Source organism: Tenrec ecaudatus, chromosome 5, assembly GCF_050624435.1.
Source record: "Tenrec ecaudatus isolate mTenEca1 chromosome 5, mTenEca1.hap1, whole genome shotgun sequence".
In the NCBI taxonomy this organism is placed as follows: domain Eukaryota; kingdom Metazoa; phylum Chordata; class Mammalia; order Afrosoricida; family Tenrecidae; genus Tenrec; species Tenrec ecaudatus.
This window is the reverse complement of record NC_134534.1, coordinates 133903853-133910000: the sequence shown is the minus strand read 5'-3', so window position 1 is coordinate 133910000 and position 6148 is coordinate 133903853. Positions and strand designations below refer to the sequence as shown.

At 42.5% G+C, this 6148-nt stretch overlaps 1 pseudogene; it reads left to right on the top strand.

Moving 5' to 3' along the window:
- The first annotated feature begins 4280 nt into the window (after positions 1–4280).
- On the top strand, positions 4281–4954 carry LOC142449262 (glutathione S-transferase Mu 3-like; annotated as a pseudogene).
- Positions 4955–6148: the final 1194 nt, after the last annotated feature.

The window sequence follows — 6148 nt, the reverse complement described above, 5'->3', positions numbered from 1 at the left end:
ACAAAACACTGCACAGTCCTGGCCATTTCTACAATGGTCCTATGACTGCGCCCTTGGATGCAGCCACTCGTCAATCCATCTTGTTGAGGCCCTTCCTGTTTTTAACTGGCCTTCCACTTTACCACACATGAAGTCCTTCTCCAGGGACTGCTCTCTCCTGATAATATACCCAAAGTATGTAAGACAAAGGCTTGCCATCCTTGTCTCTAAGGAGCACTCTGGCCTAACTTCTTTCAAGACAGACTTAGTTGTTCCTTTAGCAGTCCATGTTACTGTCAATACTCTTCTCAACCACCATAATTCAAGTGTTCTGATCCTTCTACAGTCTTCCTTATTGTGGTATTTACATAATCTGGTGTCCGTTAGAGGATTAAAAGTGAAGGGGTGGAGTCTAGCCTGTCAATCATTAGATAGTCAAGGGGCCTCTATGAGGACATGGCCTCCCCCTGAGGATTCTAGGAATTGTATTTCCTCCTTGGAGGTGGGTGACACACTCTCTCTTTATTCACTCCCTGATAGATGCTCTATTGACAATACACATGGCACTACATTGATAGACCCCATGAGAACTGGAGGAGCCACGTGGAGAATTCTGCCAGCCCTAAGATGCTCACAATGCCACTGGATCCACAAGACTTTTCACCCACTGGTCTGTGACCTCCTACATTCGGCATCATCATATATGTTTCATGAGTCTGAAGAGGACTTTATAGATTGGTATCAGACATATGGGATAATATCGGACTTAAGGACTTGATTTGGACTGGGCTGGGATGTTTTCTCAATATTCAATTACTCTTTGATATAAAACTCTCAATATGCACATGTGTCTATGGATTTGTTTCTCTAGTCTACCCAGACTAACACACTTATTCAATGTACAACTTTCATATGCATATGATGCAATAGAGAATACCCTGACTTGGGTCAGGTGCACCTTAGTCCTCAAGGAAACATCTTTGCTCTTTAATACTTTTAACAAGTTCATGCAACGGATTTACCTAATGTAATACCTCTTTTGATCTCTTGACTGCTGCTCATTGATTGTGCATCCAAGTAGGACAAAAAACAACAACTTGTCGTACTGTGGTGGTCTTTAAATTTAGGTGGGATACACTTAAGGCTATATTTTGGTTTTCTAAGACTTAATTTTCTTCACCTTCAACATGAATTTACATGTGATCAATTGATGATCTGTTCCACAGTCGGCAAGGTCCAGGTATATAGTAGCTGTTTATATTGTTTTAAAAAGAGATATCGGCAATGAAAGCTTTGATCTTCCAAAATGTATCATGTAATCTCCAGTTTCATTTCTATTATCAAGGCTATGTTTTCTAACCATTGATCATTACTATTTGTTTTCAACGTTTACATCCTGGTACTAGTAATTATCAATGCATCTTGATTGTATGTTTGAACAATTTTAATTTACTGAAGACGTTGGTAGAATTCTTCACTTTCCTCATCATTGGTGCCAAAATTTGAATAATGGTTGTATCACCTGGTCTCCCTTGTAGGCATATAGATACTACCCAATAATAGACAGTATTACACGTCTAGATAGGTCTTGAAGTGTTCTGTTTGACAATGCAATCCATCTCATTCCTCTTGCAGCACAGATTTATATCATGGTAGGGATGGGAATTTATACTTCTAGGGAAGGGAATTTATATCTATTGGGATGGTAATTTATATTTTTCAGGATGAAAATTTATGCTTAGGAATGCTTGTTCGTAGAAGCTTAGAATTGCTGGTTAATGGAGGTTTAAAGTTAATTGAAGGCAGGGAGCTGATGAATTTTTATTTTGGTAAATAATTGTTGTCATTGTCAGTTACTCTCAGTTGATTCTGACCCATGGTGACCCCACAGTGACCCCACGTGTGCAAAGTAGAACTAGTCCATAAGCCTTCCAAGCTGTGATCTTTCAGTAGCTAATCACCAGGCTTGACTTCCAAGGCCCTGCTTGGTGGCTTTGAATTGTCAACCATTCAGCTAGTTATTGTGTGTTTTCCTATTAGCCCATCCAGAAACTGTTAGACATCATGGGTTTTCTTAATTTTTAAAACCCAATTTTTATTGTTCTACGTGCACCAGACTCAGAAAAAGTTTCAGCATTTTCTCGGAACCAGGAATTCGAGGGCGATCCTACTGTCAGCAGGCATCTACCTCCAGTTAGCACCTGTTCTTCAGGTGGATTGAACAGTAATGAGACTTTACTTTTGCATGCATAATTAATTGTAGGGCCTGTTAATTCAGCTAACTTCCCCAAAATTCATTTCTTTTTTCTGGCTCTTACAGCTTGGTAGGGGGTTAAATGAGAGGATTTATTGGAATCTGGCAGGAAGTGATTAAATGCCAAAAGGAGGGGTGAAATCATTTGTGAATTCTTTTGCCAAAATTGATGGATAATGATGAAATGTTTTGTAACATGCAAACAAAAGCATAAGCTTATCAGTATATTGTCATATTAAGCCCATTTTTATTTTGTGGCTAACTCTTCTCTCTCCTTGGGCCTACTCACGCTGAAAGAAAAGTTAACTTATGAATGAATCCTCAAATCCATAGTTTTAGCCAGTGTCCCTGGTTACATATTTAACTTAGAAATGTGGGAATTAATGACCTGTTAGTCTTTTATGGCTAAAGGATTTCAAATATATCCTATCTCTTTTTCTTTCTTTCTTTCTTTTTTGTATGTATCACTTATTGTTCAATCTCATTAAAAAAAATCTCGGGTGAAAATGTCTTCACTAAGTACTGGCTTTTGCCATTTAAAATTTTCTTAAAGGGTGACTTTTATGTCATGGAGTTAAGTCGTGGTAGGGCTGGAAATTTATACTTATCTAGACTAAAATGAATGCTATGGCTGCTTTAATCAGATAGTAAGGAAGGGATCTTCTTAGTGCTCCATGACTTTCTTTGTCCTCACTGGCTACTTGTCAAGAATTTAGTGTTCCCACATGCATAATGAAGAAAGTAAGGATACAACATTGGCACAACACTGACTTCAGTTGATATTAGCAAGTTTCTTAGTAAGCTATTGGGACTTAGAAGTCCTGAATCTAAGCTCAGGCACTTAATCACAATTAAATGCCAGAATTTTCTGTTTCTTAATTGCTATACTGAGTTTCTGATTTATGTAAAACCAGCACTTTTAAAAACCAATGCATGGTTTAAAATAAAGGTTAAAAAACCACCACCAACTTTTCTCTGTGAGTCAATTCCAACTCAAGGCACCTGTGCCTATCTATTGCAAAGTCAAATTCTATCGTATTTTCTTGGCTGTAATCCTTACAGAAGACAGTGGCCCGGTCTTTCCTCCAAGGCACTGCTAGGTGTATGAAACCCCTACCCAAGCACAAACTGTGGCATCCCCCAGGGACTTCAACCCCTGGCTGCCAAGTCAGTCTGAGGCATAGCAATCCCAAGTGCTCCCTATTCCTAAGGTTGTCTTGGCTTTGATGTGCCAGTGCTTGGTAAGAGATATAATTTTTCCAGTACTCCATCCCTTACTAAAGATATTATTGCCGGTGTGTGCCTTCGAGTTGATTCCAACTCATCCAGACCCTGACTAGAGTTGGCGGCACAAAGTTTCCAAGACTGTCACTTGTTACAGACACAGACTTGCTGCATCTTTCTGCTCTGGGGCATCGTGGCTGGTGGTTTGCTTGGCAGCTGGGAATGTTTCATTGCCCCTGCGAGGCTTCTTTACCAACGAGCCCAAAGCCACTGCTACTGGGTCCATTTCAACCCACAACGACAAAAGAGGCCTGCTCCACACAGTTTCCAAAACTGTAAATCCCTACAGAAGCAGACTACCACCTCTTTCTCAAATCTCCAAATGTTCAGTTTGCTAGCCCAATGCTTAACCCATGGTACAACCAGGGATCTTTTCACTGATGAGAGACGCCTGAAATTCTGTTTGATTCATTGCTTGGCCCCAAGGAAAACAGTAGCCAGCAGACTGATACCTTGGACCTTTCACAAGCTACAAGCAAGAAGTGCTTTGAGCAACTTCCAATCTCTCTCAGGCTTAGTTGACAAAACAATGAGCAGCTTTTGTCAGAAGAAAGAGAGCATCCAATGTGCTTCTGTTTGTGGCATTTAGAACAAACAGCCAAATGATCGACTGAACCCCTGGGACAATTAGACCATGTGCAGCTTCCACGGCCCATGACAATCTCATCCACACACTTTCGATGCGATGACAGATGCTTCTCATTGGAAGTCAACTCACCTTGTCAATATATAATGGCACCTTATGAATAAATAGTACTTCGCCATGAAAAGACTTTCGCTGTTCCCGCAAGGTACACAAGCAGATGAGCTCCTTGACTGGAGCTATGCTCCTGGGCTGCTGGGCTATCCGCACGCTCCAGCTTCCGAGGCGTGGCGCTACACGCGTGGGGAAGCTCCCGACTGTGATCGAAGCCAGTGGCTGGATGTGACATTCAACCTAGACCTGGGCTTTCCTAATTTGCCTACCTTGTGGAGGGGAAGAACAAGATCTCTCAGAGCAGTGCCATCTTGCGCTCCATCGCTCGCAAGCACACTGCGTGTGGCGACGCGGAGGAAGAGAAGATTTGAGGGGACATCACGGAGAACCACAAAATGGATTTCCGTAGGCAACTTGTCCGGATCTGTACAGCCCTGACCGTGAAATATGAAGCCTCTGTGCTTGGAACGGTTGCTTGGAAACCTCAAAGCTTTTTCTCTGTGCCTGGGGAAATTCTCGTGGTCCGCTGGGGAAAAGCTCACCTTCGTGGGCTTCCTCACCTAGGATGTCTTAGACCAGAACCGCATGTTTGAGCGCAAGTGCCTGGACGAGTTCCCACATCTGAAGGCTTCCATGTGTCGTTTGGAGGCTTTGGAGAAAATAGCTGCGTACATGCAGTCTGACCGCTTCTTCAAGCTGCCATCAACAAGATGGCCCAGTGGGGAGGCAAGAGGTGCTGAGCCAGGGCGAGCTCCGCTACTGCCTCTACTCCACCCTGCCAGTAGGGGGCCTGTCTTCCATCTTCTTTTGCTATTTTCAATAAAAGGTTTTTAGGCTAAAAAACAGAAAAGAAATAAAAAGACTTCTTTATACATTCTGAAATGTAATGTCCACAGCAGCTCTGTTTTAAAAAGGTTGATTGTACAAGGAGATAATGGAGCATTTGAGAGGGGATGGATTAGAACCTAAGCTATCTTAATGCCACTCTAGTCTCTACTATACCAAGTGACCTAGAAATATTTACATTCTCTCCCCAACAACTCCCCTCACTTTATGAGGTCTCCTTGGGAGATAGATAGAGAGAAATTGATTAAGAAAACAAATAGCACTTTATCAGCAGTTAAGCATGAGCAATATAGCAAGTCAGGCATCTTGTAAATTAGAGGGCAAGGGGATTACATGACATAAGGGAATGTTTACCCCTGGCTTGGCAACACAATGGTAGATTCAGGTTATTGTCATTGGTCAACACAATGGGACATGGGAAAGGGAAGCAGACCATCAATGATTCAGGGACTAGCAGAGCCTTTCCATTGTATCACCCCAGCTCCATCGAGAGAAGCAGCAGCCCACACAGTGGGGTCAGGTTTATATTCACGTGAGATTTGCTACAGTCTGGCCTACTACTAAAGGAAGACTACTTGGTGACCTCAGCGTAGTATTCTCTTAGACTTTGAGCCATCAAGTACATGCCACCCTTCTGTAGAAAGGCACAAGGCTGGCAAAGAAGTAGGGCCTATGACATCTTTATTATACTACCTGAAGTGTAAGGAAGTTGGGCTTGCAAAATAGTATTTAGGAGGTTTCATAAATTTTCCAGATAGGAAATTATTTCATATAAAAAGTTTTGCTTTGTTATATACCAGCAGGAAGCAGGGAACCAGTCTGAGCAGCTGGCCAAAATCCCAATTACGTGGACAGCCGCCCCTCCCCTTAGAAGAATTTAGTTCAGAGGACAGCACTGAAGCTACAGTTTAGGAAGAGGGACATGTCTGATCAGAGCACACGGGACCAAATGAAGGGGGAGGAAGACAGAGTGGAGCACATCCTGACCCAGAAGGCTTGAGGATCATACTCCTGCTCAGATCAGCCAATGCACAGGGAAGACCACAGGGCCGACTCCTCTATGAAACATGACATCCTTCACTGACCCA